The sequence below is a fragment of the Sturnira hondurensis genome, unplaced genomic scaffold (genome assembly GCF_014824575.4).
Source record: "Sturnira hondurensis isolate 20B ecotype Veracruz unplaced genomic scaffold, ASM1482457v3 Scaffold0020489, whole genome shotgun sequence".
Lineage (NCBI taxonomy): Eukaryota > Metazoa > Chordata > Mammalia > Chiroptera > Phyllostomidae > Sturnira > Sturnira hondurensis.
The window spans coordinates 6,650,581-6,670,133 of NW_028093120.1; positions in this window are offsets into that span (position 1 = coordinate 6,650,581).

The window sequence follows — 19,553 nt, forward strand, 5'->3', positions numbered from 1 at the left end:
GTTTAACTTTATGCATCATTTATCATCCCTAGAAATAAAGCATGGACAGCTGCTAGGGTTTTATGGCCAGTTTTTAAGTATATGTCCAATGACAAAGTTCACAAATGTTGATTGCTACAAATAAGAGTGCTTAATATTTATAAGTATTAAGGTCAGGTAGATAAAGACAAAGTCTAAATAAACTTTGAGCTGAGGATACTGTTATTTCATGAATTCTGAATTAAGTTTTATTTTTATGCTCATAATAACCATTTTTATCCCATGAAGGGAACCTGCTAATACATGGGGTCAGGCTGCAAGGGCCAAGCCTTTCCACCCTCTCCTGTTCAATTAATGGGTGTGAATTTCTCCAACAAGGGAGTGACCTTGGGTGAAGACTGACCCAACGAGTGACTTGGGGGACCACTGAGGCCGACCCTGAAGGAGCCGGCAGCTAGGAGCTTTTACTGCCCATGGGTCCTCGCACGGAGAGTGGTGGGTGGGGAGCACGTCCACGTTCACCACAAGGTGGCAGTAGAGGAAGAACGGGACTGAGATTATAGAAGAAAAACTCCACTGTCCAAACAAGTGAAGAATATTTCTACCTGAGGTTGGCAAAATATGGGAAACATCTCTAAGAACGGATTGAAAAATGTGAAGCAAGTAGACCAAGCAAGCACTAATATTTATTTCAGGTTTTATGTGATTCCCAAATCAGGTGATATGGGTATAATTACCAGATTATGGATTCAACTATAATGCAGCTATAAAATGCAGCTAGGCATTTCTTTCTTGTTTCTCAGCTAAATGATACAAATGTGAACTCCAAGATGGCCCCATCTAAGCTCTGCCTTCTATATTATAAACAAAAATTTCTTTCAGTTAAGGACTTCACAAGATAGAAATTCTATGTGGAAACATAACACAGGAATTAGATGATCGCTACTTACCCTCAATCACATTCTATTAAAGGATGCCGAAAGCATGCTCTCTCCATCAGGACACAGAGGATAAACGTGCCAACCGTTCTAAAGCACTAGAGTAGTGATTCTCTTTAGATCAGATATGCTGGTGGAAGATGCTTAAAACTAAATGGCCTCCAGACCCCGTGTTTGAAGAGGAGTTTCCTACAGAGGCCTCTATCCCTGCCCACAGCTTGAGACACCGCCCTTCTGCTGCACTTCTGGCCTGGAGAGGAGGAGCAACAGGGCCTCCGGAAGCTGTAATTGACCACCAATCTGCCCACCCAGGATCAGCCATTTCCTGAGAACGAGAGGCAGATACGACACAGGATCATAAAGGAATCCTCCTTCCAGCCTAGAGGAGGCTGAGGCCCAGGTATCCTGAACACCCAGGAGAAGAGGGTTTATGTAGAACCACCGTAATGAAAACCCAGGAAGAATAATAAGGACAGAAAGGAAGAGGAAGCTGAGGAGGCCTAAGAATAAGTGGGGATCGGAATTCCTTCCCGCACCCCACCCCCACCACAGCAGCAGAATATTATTTCAATACAATAAGATACGGGCTCCAGAGCTCACACATGTTTAGGGCTTTGTTCTTTAAAAACATTAGATTGAGGGAATGAGACATGTGTCACCCATCAGGGAGAAACAGGGATTCTGACTTAAATTAAACAAGGCTTAGAAGTCCCAGGGAAGCTTTTCTTACACTATATTTTTATTGTATTTTTTCCATTACCATTTATCACCCCTATACCCCCTCCCGCCTCTATCCACCCTCTCCCTCCTGCAATCCCAGGGAAGTTTTTGAAATCAAGAATCAATGGCTGAAAATAGCTATTATCCAAAAGATAACAAATGCTTGAGAGGACAAAAGGGGAAACTTTTTGTTGGTGGGAATGTAAATTGGTACAGTGACTATGGAAAACAGTATGCTGTTCCTTAAAATTAAAATAGAACTACCATATGACCCAGCAATCCCAGTTCTGGGTGTACGTCTGAAGGAAATGAAAAACTATCTCAGGTATCTGTACTCCCATGTTCACTGCAGCAACCTCAGTGTTCATAGACAGATGAGTGAATAAAGAAAGTATACATAGTGGAATATTATTCAGCCATGAAAAAGAAGAAAACCCTGCCATGTTCAGGATGAATCTTAAAGACATTATGCCAAGGGAAATTAAAAAGAAAGATGAACACTGCATTACCTCAGTTGTACATGGAATCTAAAAAAAGATCAAACTCATAGAACAGATCATAGCTTGGTGGTTACTAGACACTGGGGAGTAGAGGAAATGAGGAGATGCTGGTCAAAGGGTACAAACTTCTAGTTACAAAAGGAATAAGTCTGAGGAATCTAGTGTACGGCATGACGAATACATTTAACAGTAGTGTACTGTATACTTGAAAGTTTCTGAGAGAGTAGATCTTATACATTCTCACCACCACAACAACACAAAAAAGGTATTACATGAGGTGAAAGATGCATGAACTAATCTCATGTTGGAAAGGAACTCACAATATACATGTGTATCAAATTAGCACATTGTACACCTTTAATTTACACAGTGTTATACCCTCCAAAACCAGAGTTATCTTCTAGAGGGCAGGCCCCTCATAATATAGGCTTCCCCTACTAGGTGAGTGTTCTAGGAGCCCAGCTGTATCAGTGTACCAGCTGGTGGTGTTGTGAGAGGCTGCATTCAGCTTCAGTGAATTTTTTTTGAAGACTCAACTTGTCTGCCCATTCATGATGGGTGATTTACAAGCATGCCTGCCCACACCATGATGAGTGTTCAGCAGTTTTTGGCCAAAAATGGTATGACCCCCTGCCCCACCATCCCTATTCACCTGATCTTGTGACTTCCCCCCCCAACCCAGATGAAAAAAGTCCTCAGAGGGGAATATTTTGCTGATGTGGAAGAAGCGAAACAAAAAAATGGCAGCAGCACTAACAAGCATCAAAATCGACAGCTGAAGTTTAAACATGTAAGAATAAATACCCAATTTTAATAAATAAAATTCAGATTTTTGAGGTTCCTTTGCAACACTAGTAAAAATTAAAAAGCTGGAGCAGCCACCATAATATCTGACAAAGTACCCTTCAGAAAAAAAAAGTATTTTCAGAAGTAAAGGTAGATTTCTTATAATAAAGTGGTTAATTTATCATTTAATATTCTAGTCATAACCTATCTCAGCAAAACAGGAATAGAGCAAAACGTCTTCAACTTTATAAAGGGCATCCACAAAAACCTACAGCAAACATCATACTTAATGGTGAAATACTGAAATACATTTTTCTAAGACTGAATGTTCCTGTGGTCAGGAACAAGATAAGGGTGTCTGCTCTCTCCACTTCTACTCAATATTATAGTAGAGGTTCTTCCAGGACAATAAGGCAAAAAGAAATCAAAGACTCCAAAATGGAAGGAATAAACTGCCTTTATTCATAAACAATGAAGTCATCTATGTAGGAATTCTAATCAAATCTATTTTAAAAGCTAATAGAATTAATATGAGTTTATCAAAATTACAGAACATAAAATCATCATACAAAAATCAATTTTGGAATAATAAAAGAAATGATGGTAGATCCAACTATGGAATACCACTCGGCAAAAGTAAAAAGCCGACCTCAGAAGAATACATATGATTTAACTTATGTAAAGGGTAGACCAGTTGTTGAAAGAAGAGAGAAAAGGAGGGAGAGAGAGAGAGACTGCTTCAAGGAGCACAGTCAGTAAACCAACATCCTCCACTGCCAATGGACGGACACGTTGGTGTTTGATTTAAGTCCACACTCTTCTTGGGCATCTCCAGCCAGTGACTGATCACCAAGGAGATAATAAGACCTGGCCATTTCTGCCCACTATCAGTCACCGCTAATGGAGAATCTTTGCTCTGGAGCTCCCTAGTAGGGTAGCCAAGCCTTCCTCAAATTTGTAGCACAATCTAAGGTCCTTCTTATCTAAATTTTCTCCCTGTTTTTTTTTCATAAATGTCAGACCTCTGCCACATCCGTATTCCATTTCTATCCCTACTCTGCTACCACTTCCTATACCTTTCACAAGTATTGTCCCAATGAGTCTATAGAGGACCCCTTTCAGAGGTGACAAATGGAAACCGTTGCCCATCAAACAGCAAAAAAAAAAAAAAAAAAAGACTATTCAATAACAGAGCCACAGATCACTGTATGACTATTAACTTATGTGATCATTTATAAAGACAAGTATCCAGATATGCTAGATAACTGCATGTTCAACATGTCATTGTTTGTGCCCTTATGCCTATGGGCAATGTTTTTGTACCTGGAGGGTAATAATCAAGGTAAAGAATACTAAACAAATGAATGTCAGGTGCCTTCGTGGGCTTAAATGCCTACTATTTATACCCCATTTGCCGAGAGGATCCAGGCTCTTGGAATACTCAAACTATATTTTGGGTCATTGCTACCCAGATAGAATTATTCTGCATAACTCAGCAGTTTGGGGTCCAAATATATATTCAAAACTATCCAGGCAATAAGTACTCTATAGAAACAATACACTGGGTGAATAAATTAGCATTGGTCAAAACATCTTATAAGAGCTCTGGGTAAAAATAACAAAGATCTGGCCCCGGCTAGTGTGGGTCTGTTGGTTGGAGCATCATCCCATAACCAAAAGGTTGTGGGTTTGATTCCCAGTCAGGTCACATACCTAGGTTGCAGGTTTGGTCCCTAATCCAGGTGCATAGAATCTTTGGTCAGGGTACATGCAAGAGGCAACCAATGGATGTTTCTCTCTCTCTCTCTCCCTTCCTCTCTCTAAAAAGCAATGGAAATATGTCCTCAGCTAAGGAGAAAAAAAATTTAAGATAAAGAAAATGGCAGAGGTCTGAGAGTTTGGAACAAGTCAAAATTGTCTTTAAAGAAGCGAAGCATAATGAGAAAAAAAAGTATCAGCCCATGTTAGATGCTTGGCAGAGACATTACTTGATGAGAAGGAGAAAGAGTGACAAGCAGCCTAGACAGAGTGCAGCCTTGGAGAAGTAAGTAAAAGAGATTTAAGGTAGCTAGATAGACTGCTGGGGATTCCACTGCCCCGATAGGGACCAGTGAATGTATTCCTCCAGAACATGTTTAAGGAAAAAGTTTAAGGTAAATGGCCTGGGATCTTAGTAGTGGAAGTACATGAAATGGACTTATAAATTTGTGGTTCTCCTAGCCTATGGGAATTCATAGAGAACAGTTTTCACGGATCCTTTCTAATTGCAAAGACACTATGAAGAAACAAAAACTAGATATGCCCAACTTTGCAGTTTGTCAGAATAAGAAGCCTATTAAACTTGACTAGGATTTTAACACTTAGAAAGAAATGAGCCCTGGCTGATATGGCTCAGTGGATTGAGCATGGGCTGTGAAACAAAAGGTCACTGGTTCAATTCCCAGCCAGGGCACTGCCTGGGTTGTGGGCCAGATCCTCATTAGGAGGTGTGTGAGAAGCAACCACACATTGATATTTCTCTCCCTCTCTTTTTCCTTCCCTTCCCTTCTCTCTAAAAATAAATAAATAAAATCTTAAAAAGAAAAAAAGATGACCATTATGTAAAGATAAAGCCCACTGAGATTTCATATCAGTATATCCTTCAGTATGGAGCACAGCATGTGTCTATAAGACTGGAATTATAATAAGACTTTGCTCTTCATTTATTTTCCAGTCCATGGCAATATTTAGTCTATGGGCACCAGCCAATTTTATCAGAAAGTACTAGTGTAATTACAATGAATTAATTCTGTAATGATTTTATTTTAACTCATAGTGTAACGATTATTTGCTTATAATTAACAAAATCAATTTGATTTTTAGCAAAGCTTATGATACTACTAATGTCAACAATAAATATGCTGAGAGACTTAATTAAAGACATCTACAATGTATTCTTCCATTTGAATCTACTTTTTCCAAATCAGATTCCTCTCTATAATCCTCCAAAATCTATGAAAGCAATGAGTTAAAACACTGGTTAAAATAGTTAAACCCTGGTTAAAAACATTGTCAACTGTTGCAGAACTCTAGAAATTAATCAAAGGCTTATAATAATCTGGAAATAATTCACTCAGAAAAAAAACTGCTAAATCTTTATAAGAAGAGGGAACTTGTGCTTTTCTAAAATTTGATCCAGTCCTGCCTCTCCTCCCCAGGTCAGCAATAGCTTTGAAAACCAATAACCTGCAATCATAGTGAAAATCAGCATCCTGGCACACTCGGAACAGGGTAGAACAGGCCCAGATACCCACCGTGATCTTGGTGAGGTCCTGAGATTTGAGGGAACCTAACTCCACAGTCAACCGGGGTTGGCAATCTGGTTTTGTAGACCATTTACTTCCTCTTCATTGTTATTTATGAACAGCAGCTCCTTGACAGAGCTCCATCTCTGTGCAGCTGCAGCTGAGTCATATTGGTGTCATCAATGACTTTTCAGGACCAACCAATGCCACTGTCCACAGACTAAAGCACAGACAGCTACATCTCATACTTAATTCTGAAGCAATCAGCAGCAAGATGGACATTGTCAATGTGCAGAACAATGCAGGCATTGTCCACAGAATCTGCAAAGATATGAGGACCCTTAGGTCGTCAGTGGTCTTAAGATAATGCCCCTAGTCTCTGACTTGGGGTCCTTTCTTCTTCAGGTGTTCCTGGAATTTGCTCTCCAGTCTCTGATATCAGCCTCCAGGCTTCCCACCCTCCCCAGGTAGGAAGCCACACAGTCACTCAGGTATTGCATAGTTCCCTTCTTGCCTTGAATGCCCCCTATTCCTGCCAGACACCCACCCATGCCCCCAGCCAGGTCTCCTGACCTCCAGCTTCCCCACTGACTGGTGGAATGGGATGCAGAGACCCAGGAGTCAGAGCCCCTGGTTTCTCTGTAGATGCTGGCCACGCTGCTGTATGACCCAGCCAAGTGGGTGGGCAACCACACAGAGCCCAGGGTCCAGTAGTTACTGGAGAAGCTGGAGTGGGTGCCAAAGCTCATGCTGTTTGGGGAAGAAGGCAAGAAGCCAAGACTTGGATTCAAGCCAATGAAAATTTTAATTAAAAAGTCCAAGAGCAGATTAGAGAAGGCAGAAGAAAGAAATCAGCAAACTTGAATATAGGTCACTTGAAATTAACCAGTGGAAGAATGTAAAGAAAAACTAATAGAGCCTCAGAATCCTGTGGAACACCATCAACTGTATGACAGGAATCCAAGAAGGAAAGGACAGAAAAGAGCATTAAAAATCTGAAGAAATAATGATCAAAAATTCCCAAATTTGATGAAAATTATTAATCTTACACACCCAAGAAATTCAAAAAACTTCCATTAGAACACACTCAAACATGGAATTAAAATATTCCAAAATCTATTTTGTTGATAGTTGCAGAACTCTGAATATACTATATACCATTGAACTGTACTCTTCAAATGTGAATTTTATAATAAGTGAATTGTAAAGCTGATTCTTTAAAAATAAGGGAAGGAGATACTGATACATGCTCCAATACAGAAGAAACTTGAAGACATTATGCTAAGTGCAAGAAGTCAATCAAAAAAGGAACACGTAAACTGTCATTGTTGGCAGACAATGTGATAGTGTACATGGAAAATCCTATAGACTACACCCAAAAACTGCTTGACCTAATAAATGAATTCGGCAAAAAAGAGGGATACAAAGTCAATATCCAGAAATCAAACGCATTTTTGTATACCAACAATGAAACAGCAGAAGCAGAAATCAAGAAAAAATCCCATTTGATATAGCAAAAAGAAAAATAAAATACCTAGGAGTAAACCTAACCAAGGAGGTAAAAAACCTGTTCACAGAAAACTACACAACACTGAAGACATAAATCAAGGAAGACACAAACAAATGGAAACATATACCATGTTCACAGATCAAAAGAATTAACATCATCAAAATGTCCATACTACCCAAAGCAATTTACAGATTCAATGCAATACCTATTAAAGTGCCAATGGCATATTTTGCAGACATAGAACAAACACTCCAAAAGTTTATATGGAATGATAAATGACCACTTTATCAAAAATTCTGCAATTTTGAGAAAGAAGAGCAAAGTAGGAGGGATAACAATACCTGATATCAAACTGTATTACAAGGTCACTGTAATCAAAACAGCCTGGTACTGGCATAAAAACAGGCACATAAACTAATGGAACAGAACAGAGAGCCCAGAAATAAACCCAAGTCTTTATGGGCAATTAATATTCAACAAAGGTGGCAGCAACATAAAATGGAGTAAAAAATAGCCTCTTCAACAAATGGTGTTGGGAGAACTGGACAGCTACATGCAAAAAAATGAAACTCGGGCACCAACTTACACCATACACCAAAATAAATTCAAGGTGGATAAAAGACTTAAATATAAGCCATGAAACCATTAAAGTCCCAGAGGAGAACATAGGCAGGAAAATCTCAGATATTTCACGCAGCAACATTTTTACTGATATGTCTCCTAGAGCAAGGAACATGAAAGAATAAACAAATGGGATCTCACGAAAATAAAAAGCTTCTGCACAGCTAAAGAAAGCAGTATTAAAATAAAAAGACAGCCAACTATATGAGAAAACATATTTGCCAATGATACTTCAGACAAGGGTTTAATCTCCAAAATATACAAAGAACTCACACGACTCCACTCAAAAAAGACGAGCAACCCAATTAAAAAATGGGCAAAGGACTTGAACAGACACTTCACCAAGGAGGACATACAGAGGATCCAGAGACACATGAAAAGATGCTCAATATCGCTAGCTATCAGAGAGATGCAAATTAAAACCACAATGAGATACCACTTTACACCAGTTAGAATGGTCATCATAAACAAAGTAACAGACAACAAGTGTTGGAGAGGGTGTGGAGAAGAGGGAACCCTAATGCACGGTTGTTGGGATTACAGACTGTACAACCACTATGCAAAAAAGTATGGAATTTCCTCAGAAAACTAAAGATGGATCTTCCTTTTGACCCAACAATTCCACTGCTAGGAGTATATCCTAAGAACCCTGAAACACCAATCCAAGAGAACCTATGCACCCCAATGTTTATAGCAGCACAATTTACAATAGCCAAGTGCTAGAGGCAACCTAGGTGCCCATCAGTAAATGAATGAATCAAAAAACTATGGTACATTTACACAATGGAATTCTATGCAGCAGAAAGTAAGAAGGAGCTCCTACCCTTTGCGACAGCATGGATGGAACTGGAGAGCATTATGCTGAGTGAAATAAGCCAGGTGGTGAAAGACAAATACCATATTATCTCACCTTTAACAGGAACCTAAACAACAAAACAATCAAACAAGCAAAATATAACCAAAGACACTGAAATAGAGAACAGGCTGACAGTGTCCAGAGGGGAGAGGGGAGGAAATTTCAGGGGAATTTCAGGGGAAAGGGGGAAGAAGGGTTTACAGTAACACGTTATAAAAGACACATGGACAAAAACCAGGGGGAGTGGAAATGGGAGGGGGAGGGTTGGGTGGGTGGGCTAGGAGGGGGGTGAAAGACAGAAAATGTACTTGAACAACAATTAAAATAAAAAAGGAACACATTGTATGAGTCTATTCATATGAAGTATTCATAATAAGAAGTTCTGTAGAGCAGAAAGATTTGTGGTTGCAGGAGCTGGAGGGGAAGGCAAACAGGNGGGAGGGGGGAGGGCTGAGTGGGTGGGCTAGGAGGGGGGTAAAAGACAGAAAATGTACTTGAACAACAATTAAAATAAAAAAGGAACACATTGTATGAGTCTATTCATATGAAGTATTCATAATAAGAAGTTCTGTAGAGCAGAAAGATTTGTGGTTGCAGGAGCTGGAGGGGAAGGCAAACAGGAAATGAGAGCTAATGGGTATGGGATTTCTTCGGGGGTTAATGAAAAGTTTCTGCAATTATATACTGGTTATACAATTTGTGAATAACTAAAAATAAAACTGTATATTTTTAAGTGTGACTTTCATGGTTTGTAAGTTATATCTCAATTCTCTTTTTAAAAAGTCATTTTTCTAAAAAAAACACACCCCAAGCCATTTTTTAAAAATTACACCCCCCCCAAATTTTCAGTGGTGGAAAAATATAAACTATTTTTAAGCTTATATGCAATAAAAAGCATTCTCATGCTGGAAATTTAGTAAGTTGAAATGTTTTAAACAATACCTACTTAAAACAATATTCACTACAAGATATTATTACTCTGAAGAAATGTTCTTTTTCTGTCTGTTTTATAAATAGCCAAAATTTGGGGGGAATGCATAATATGCAATATACAATTAAAAAGACATGACCAAATGTTAAAGGAAGATGGTAGAGGATAGTTATCTTGCAGCTGGACCAGGACAACTTTATGCTTATCTCTAGGAATGCCTGGGATTCTGGCACTGGCTTTTAGCCAAGATAAGGGCAATGAACTAATGATTTATGACATTGTGTTTAAAGTTCAAGCTCCCCTGGTGTCAGCCAGGACTAGATTGTTTATTGACCGCTTACTCCAGTGTAACCAGTTGGACAGCCTAGCTGGGCTACGTGACCAAGACAGACATAAAAGACCCTGATGGAAACTTTTAAGAACCTCTCCCAAGATTAAGATCTATCATCAAACAATTCCTGGCAATTCAATCTGGAGACAAAGTACATCCTTATATAAATAAGAAAAACACTGGGGAGCTACATTGGATAGTTTCTTGGGCTCCAGATGCTTGCTTGTACTCTCTTTTTCCTGCTGTGCTATATCCTTTGCCTTCATTGATCATGCTCTGTGATGCCTCATAAGTTTTTTTTCCAACCTCTTGCGCTCTTTGTCCTACTAATACATTCCATGCTGCAAACCATATTTTTAAGTAAAAGGTAAAGGAGAAGCAATCTCTGAAATTCTATTCCACTGAGGCTCTTAAAACCCAGTGATCAGATATAAGCAGGCAGTAGTCCCATCTCTGGGACAGTGCCAACACATCCAGCAGTTGTTCATGAAGAGAGATGCCAAAGAGGACGCTGCCCACCCCAGACCTGGAAACTCAAAGTTGCCCAATTCAAACCACCAGAACTGGTGCAAGAATACAGCTGTGGATAAGAAACTTAAACTGACCAAGAACTTTCTCAGTGAGTTCAGAAAGTAAGGAGCAGGCAACCAACTCCTGAATTTAAAAATCTACTTTTATGTACCAACACACCCCATATCATCTAGCATCTAGACCACAGAGATTTGTATAAGCTTCCATGGCACTTCAGCAAATTTATCACAAACATCATCTGATTATGTTTGGATACCGAAAGGTCGGGTAAAACTTATCAGAGCAATCCAGGAGTCTGAACTTCCAAATCAGAAGGACAAGATCCCCCCAAATCCCCTATTCCCACAACTCATAATCAGGTCCTCCAGAGCCACCAGAGCTATCCTCATATATAATCCTATCTCTTCAGCACAAGTGTTCAAATTTCTCCAAATTCCTCCTCTGGTAAGTACCAGGGACACATGGATCCATATCCTCACGGCATTGGAGCAGGTCTTCATTACTTTTGTCTGTTTTTCCTGAGCTCACATTATCAAGAAGATGCCCAGAAGGCACAACTCCCTGAATGTAATGACTAAATCCACCCCCTCTGCTTGCTATTGAATCACTGTCATTGATCACTTGAATGTCATCCTTTCTACCCATATAGTATATCCAGTAGACAGCCTGACTGGCCACCACCCTAGTGGATTTTAACAATATTCTGGTTCTCGGTATACTGGTTTGTATTTGTCACTCACTCTATGGCCATACCGTAGACCTCACCACCTGGAACCCTATGGCTCTAAGATCTTGACATTTAGATAACAACCTGGCTGCAGCTGCCAGTTCTTCCCACTTGCGGAGGTGATAAAAGGGTCTACCATGGCCTGCTGGGGCCCTAGTGCAGGGATTCCTCCCAGAGAATAAATACTCAGGGCCAGCGCAAATCCCAAATGAGCCAAGGATTTGCTTCTCCTCTTTAAAATTCCTTTGGATGTTTCTCTGAAAGCTGACAGCACAAGGGAAGAAATATATTTTCTAAATTTTTGGCTTTGTTAATTTTGGGGTGGGAGGGAATGCAGGTGATTTTTCTTCAGGACCATCTGTTCCCCAGGGAAGACAGTGAAAGCTGAGGTACAATTATCCAAAGACTCTCCCCCACACCCCAAAAAGGCTCTGGTCTTAGTCCTAGTCCCCAGGCAGATGACTACCTAGATAAATTGAAGTGAAGCAGGTTAAACACCCATACACACACACAGTAAATACAGGTGACTTCATTATTCCTCACACCTTTGTTTAGGGCAGACATAAGTCCTTTTTCTACCTAAACTTCTTCCATTTTAAGATCAATGTTGGCTCTCTTGGGCCAGTGCATCTCTACTCAAGCAACTGAGAGAACAATGCAGCCTAAACCATGAGGCGTCATCTGGCCACTCTTGTAGATGTCTGTCCTCAGTGCCCAAAACATTTGTTAACACCCAGGGGATGTACGTAGCAGAGAAATGACTGAATTGAGAACATTTAAACTAAGACAAGACAATGATTTGCATATATCACAGTTGCATTATAAAGTAATAGATATTTGTTTATATGCACATTCACTTAGAATTAAAAGTTTAATTCAAGTACTGTTGTCCAGTTGGTAAAAAACTTAATAAAGTATTTAATTTTCAGATTATCAGCTGCTTTGATTTTTTTTGATATATGATACTAAGTCTGTGTACTTCCTGTATATCTAGCAGGTTTTAGGCATCTTATTTTGAGGTACTTATGGAGTTTTACCCACAGCTTACAACCAAGTGTGAACCTACACTATTGTTAAAGATGTAAATTAAATGTTTTCAAATGTTTGTTTAAAATGGAATAACTTACAGGAAAGCAAAGTTTTCATTATATCTTTTGTTTCCATTTCAGAAGACTAGCTTTGCTGGAATATAAAATTCTTCAGGCATTAGTGGAAAGTGAAATACCTCAAGTCTTATTCCCAGCTGCTTAATGCATTAAATTCGTAAGTGCCACATAACAAGTATTTGACTTTTTAAACTCTGCTTTTATAGAAAACAAAGAGCATGAATATATTAAATGTCTAAACTAGGAACCATGAAATGAGAATAGCCTTTTACATGCTTCAATATTACTAATTTTTCTCATTTCTATTTCTCGAAGATTTTTGGGTTATGCTTGTTTATTCTAATTAAAATCACAGGTCCTGTGATACTCTTATGTCACTCCTTGGATAGTAAGCAACCACTAAGAGCCTGAAGGCAATCTTAGTTTGAGCCAATTTCTACAGACTATTGAGTTTTATTTTTGTTTTCTCCTACTTACCTTTATCTCCTATTACATCAACATATGGCTTTCCAAATTCTTTATAACATCACTGAAAACCTATGTCAAACTAGCAGAAGGATTGATTTGTCTTTATGAGAACATTAACTATACAATAGTGCAATGGAAATAAGTAGACTGGAAGCAGGGCCATGAGTACGCCTCTACATCACACACCCCACCCAGCCATTTCAGCCTGGTGGAAGAGGTTTGGAAGACCTATGTTCAAAGTCAGTTCACCTACATGTCAGTGGTAGAACTGTGGGTATATGCCAGATTCCATTGTCTTTGCAGTAGAGTAAGAATGATACCTAGCTCATAGGATTTTCTAAGGACTAAATCAGATCCATGAGTAAAGACTAAATGTTAGCTATTCATAATTATGTGCATGTAGATATTTATGTAAAATTGGGATAAGCCATATTCGTACAAATACTCCTCAGCTCTAGACAAGGATTGTCAAATGGACCTTTTAACAAGCTTATACAAATTTACGTTACAACAAAAAGCATAAATAAGCCCATTTTCCAACTTCTGTACAAACACTGACTTGACAGGTTCAATAGTAGGTCTTAATTTTCATGATGATTCACAACATAATTCCATGTTTATTGACTATTTATATGCTGTCTATGTTATTTGCCCATTCTGTAAGAATGTTCTCTTCTTATATTAAGATTCATTATACATATGGAATAGAAGTTCTCATTTGTTAAAATACTTTTTCTAGTTTTTTACTTATCTCTAATTTTGCTTATGGTGTTTCAGGTATAGAGAAGCTTTAAATGTTCAAGTCAGTGAAATTTTCTTGCCTTTGAAATAAAAAGATTTACTGTCTAATGCTAATTGATTTTGGGTTTTTTCATGTATTTAGTCAATCTGAAATTAATTTTTGTACAATAAGATGTTCCTTTTTATTTTCAAATTGCTGGCCATTTTCCTCCATCCCCACTTATCAATCTCTCTTTTCCCAATATAAAATTCTACTTTTTATATATATACTAAAGTGTCTATTTTTGTCACTGTAGAATCCCTATTGTACTGGCACTTCTGTTTTTCTCGTTATAACTGTATTAATTTTGTCACTTTATTGTGGTAGGCAGAATTCTAAGATAGCCCCAAAGTTCCCAGCCCCTTTATACATACATCTTCCTCCTTTAACTCAATTAAACACCACTACTCTACATATTGCTTTGAAAAGATTTTGCAGATGTGGTTATGGTCCCAAATCAGTTCACATTAAACTAGGGAGATTATTCCGGTAGCCCTGACCTAACCACATAGGCTATTTAAAAGCAGCATGGTTTTTCAGGCTTGTCTGGCTGGCCACAGAGGAGGAAGCCAGAGAAATGTGTTTAGGTTAGCCTGGAAGATAGCAGTGTTCATCTTATAAACTGGCTGTCGGAGCCACAGATCAAGCAACAACAGGCGGCCTTGAGGAGCTGAGAGCAGTGCCAGCTCACAGCTGGATGAACAACAGGGACCTCAATCCTATAACCACAAAAAAAATGAGTTCTGCTAACAACCAATGAGCTTGAACGAAGTCCTTGAACTCTGATGACAGCTCAGCCTGGATGGTGTCTCTTTTTTATTATTTAACTATAGTTGGTATGCGATATTATATTAGTAATATAAGTTTCAGGTGTACAATAGTGATTCAACATTTTTTATGCCCTGATTTAAGCATCATAATACCCTGAGCGGAAAACTCACCCACACCTTGCCGAACACCACTTACAGAACTGTAAGGTAATAAATGTCTTTTAAAACAACTGAGTTTATGGTAATTTGTCACACAGTAATAATTTTTTAAACTTATCAATTTTTAAGTATATTTTATTGATTATACAATTACAGTTGTTCCCATTTTTGCCCCTTTGGCACCCTCTACCCAGTGTTCTCCTTCCCTCCAACGATCCCCCATTCACTTCATGTCCATGGGTTGTTTGTATAAGTTCTTTGGTTTTGCCATTTCCTATACTATTCTTAACATGCCCCTGTCTATTTTGTACCTACCAATTATGCTTCTTAATCACTGTACCTTTCCCCTCATTTTTATTCTTCCCTCCACTTGATACTAACCCTCCATATGATCTCCATATCTATGATTCTGTTCCAGATCTAGTTGTTTACTTAGTTTGTTTTTGTTTTTTAGATTCAGTTGTTGATACTTGTGATTTTGTTGTCATTTCGCTGTTCATAGTTTTGATCTTCTTCTTTTTCTTAAATAAACCCCTTTAACATTTCATATAATAAGGGCTTGGTGCTGATGAACTCCTTTAGCTTTACTTTGTCTGGGAAGGACTTTATCTGCCCTTCCATTCTAAATGATAGTTTTGCTGGATAGAGTAATCTTTGTTGTAGGCCCTTGCTTTTCATCACTTGGAACACTTTTTGCAAGTCCCTTCTTCCTACAAAGTTTCTTTTGAGAAATCAGCTGACAGTCTTACAGGAACTCCTTTGTAGGTAATTCTCTGCTTTTCTCTTGCTGCCTTTAAGATTCTCTCTTTATCTTTAACCTTTGGCATTTTAATTATAATATGTCTTGGTGTGTTCCTCTTTGGGTCCAACTTGATTGGGACTCTTTGTGCTTCTTGGACTTGTATGTCTATTTCCTTTACCAAATTAGGGAAGTTTTCTTTCATCATTTTTTCAAATAAGTTTTTAATTTCTTTCTCTTCCTCTTCTCCTTCTGGCACCCTTATGATTTGGATGTTGGCACTTTCAGAGATCTCCCAGAGTCTTCCTATTCTCTCCTTGTTTTTTTAAATTATTTTTTCATCATCCGGTACTGGTTGAATGTTTATTTATTTCTTATGTTCCAAATCATTGATTTGAGCCCTGCCTTCCTTCCCTTCCCTTTGGTTCCCTATGAATTTTTCTCTATTTCACTTAGTGTAGCCTTCATTTCTTCACTTTGCATTTGCCGTACTCAATGAGATCTCTAAGCATCTTTATCAGTAGTGTTTTGAAGTCTGCATCTGATAGGTTGGCTACCTCCATTTTGCTTAGTTCTTTTTCTGGAGTTTTGATCTGTTCTTCCTTCATTTGGGACATAATTTTGTCTCCTCAATATGGCAGCCTCTCTTGTGGTTTCGTGTATCCGGTGGAGCTGATTTGACTCCCTGTATCAACACACCTGTTATGTCGTAAGGGGCAGAGCCTTAGGTATTCGCCACAGCAGGGCAATCAGCTTCACCACTTTGTGGCGCTGTATGTGGTGGTGGGATCAGAAAGGGAGCAATGCTGCTTGCTTGTCACTCACCCCATTTCCAGTCATTTCACCCACTTCCCATATGCGACTAGAGTGCCCCTCAAGCTGCTGCCCTGGTGGTGGTTCCCAGAGTGGGTGGGTTTACGGACGTTCTAGGACAGTGCAGGCCCTTTAAATGGACTCTCCATATGGTTTGATTTTCTGGCAGTTCTGGTTGTTTTTTGTTTTGAGGTTAGTTGTGATCCTTCTTATGGTTGTGCAAGGAGGCAAACCATGTCTACCTAAAACTTCGTCTTGACTGAAGCCCCCTAAAAACTTACAAATTTGTAATGCACTTTTATGTAAATGCATCAAGACCCCATCAACTTTTTTCAAATATATTACCTATTCTCATCCATCACACTTTCAGAAGCACTCAAATTTCTTCAAAATTCAGAAAAAGAAAATATTATTGATTTTTATAGTATCTTTATTTTATTTTTATTACTGATTATTTTATTTTTATTTTATAAATATTTGTTGTTTGTTATTTTAATGTTTATTATCTTTTACATTTTATATTTATTAAATAATAATGTTTTATTATTTATTATTATTGCCATGACACTTACCATTTTGTAAAGAGAATGACCCCAACACAGAAGTCATTCTCTTCGATGCAAAGGCAAAATCTTTGGTATTATTTTGTATCACCCTGTAAGCATGGTGATCATCTTGTTTGAAACTAAAAGCAGAACAAATGATCTGCCAACTCATGTGCACTTATGTGGCAATGAAATGGAAGCTTTGACACACAAACAGTACCAGGTGACTCAGGATAGGAAAAATCACTATATCCAAAAGTCCTGTGCTTTTGTTCTTTTAATAGTTTGAGTCCTCCGATAAAAGCATATCAGGTCTATACACGTGAAATAAAGAACTACTTTGGGGGCTGAATTTTGAATGTATGGACAAGTAAAGACAGGTTTTTTCCTTTCTCCATTGGATGCATAAATACAGAAAACTGCACTAATACAGTGTACTCTGTTATTCTTTTAAAAAACACCTTATTTTCACTTCCCACAACGTATTGTAAGAACAATATCAGGAAAAATTAACCTTCCTAGTACCCTGTGACAGGAATCAGCAGGCAGAGGGGAGAGGTGAGGGCTGGGGAATAGATTTGCTATCATATGAAAACCGGAGCTGGAGAATTGCTGTTGATGGAACTGGACCCCTCGTTGACAAAGAAAATGGATCAAAAGGGGTATGGTGTCTAACATCTTCAGTAATTGTATCTGCAACAAACTTGACAATTGCTTTCAAGTCTGTTAACTCTTAGAATCTCATCTGCTTATTATAACTTTGTCATATTCTAAATGTGTGTTTACAATATGTAAGGACCAGGACTTTTTGAAACTCTGTCATTAAGGTAACACCAGAGAGAGAGAGAAAGAGAGAGAGAGAGAGGGACAGAGAAAGCCACAACAGGGCTGGGCTGTGACGGAATAGCCTCCTTATATACTTAAAGGCAATTACCAGAATAGACAAATGTAAGTATAGCAATACATTCCAAAGCCAAATATAAATGATATTTTAAAATAGCCTTCATTATATTTTTCTATTTTATTTTGTATTTATTTTTCCATTATCATTTATTCCCCCTATATGCTCTTCCTCCTCCAACCACCCCACAATCATGTTGTCCTTATGTTAAACTGATGGATTACTTTTGAGACAGATCTGAATAGCCTAGGGACTCATTGTCTCCCTCTTTGGGTAGCTTTCAAAGAACAGCCTCAGTATAACCTGTAGTGATACTCAATGGAAAAAGCAGGCAGCAACCACTGAGCTTCAGTGGACTCCCCTTTCAACCAAGGCCACTTTCTCAACCCCAAAGCTTATCCTTTTAGAGAACTGACCTCCCAGAACACTGTTCATTAAGATAAGTAGGCTCTCCTATCTACCAGCCTATATATTTTTTCTCAATAAAACCTATGCATATCATTGAAGCAGTATGTGTCAGTGACCCCTTTGACACAACCTAAGTCCTCCTCATACACTGTTCCTGCAACTCCCAACTCTTCCTGGTTCTCACACCCACTACTCAACTTCATGCATTTGGGGCCCTTTGCCTTAAGCCTTCTAATCAAAGACCATGATTGTGGTGCTATTTATAGAGTTGTTTATGTTTCTTATAATGCTGTACAGTTATTTTTAAATAGATTGTTCTTTGCTTTTGGACTGCTAAGAACTATAGCTCTCAAAACTATTATGTTAACTTCTTTCTATTTATAACTAATCTATGATGAAATAGAAGCTTTCGGATCTGTATATTTTTCTTTTGATTTTTAACTGAATACAGTTTCAACTTTACTGATAATTAAGGTGAACCTTGATGAAAGAATAAAGTATTTGTATTCTTAAATGGAACCATTTATCCAGGAAAGTCCTCAGATTCTGGAATTTATAATGATGTCATTCAAACCACAGGTCTTTAATGTGAACTTTAATGCCTCTTTCTAAGATGGGCATACATGCTGTGGAGGTAGCAGATAGCAAAAAAAAAGGACCAGTTTCCCCAATCTCTTAACTGCTAAGGGTCTGGTCACTTTGTTTTGAGGAGTCTGAAGCTCCGGATTCTTACCCAAGATATACTTTCTCCTTTGCAATAAGGTTTGAGTACTTTTAATACTTTTACAGCTTCCTGGAAGTTATTAACCACAAGGCATCCTGGAAGTTATTAGCCACTCAAAATCATATCTTCCCACTACCAAGACTAAAAAAAAATTAAAATTTCATGCTGCTCTCTAGCTCTTTCTCTGGCTTAACACCCTCGCACTTCTTTCCATTCTTCTTTTACCTTCAAAGTTTCTGTTATCTCTATATTCTTTATAGTGGAATTAAAAATGTGAAGCCCCTGGACCTTGCAGTGCAATAAAGGAGATTGCCCCTGTGTAAGCTCAGCAAGAAGTTCAAGCTCCAGAATCGACTTTAATGTGGCTCACTAAGTAGCAAAATGATTTCCTTCATTTGTGGATAGATTCTTCTAGTGTTCAAATC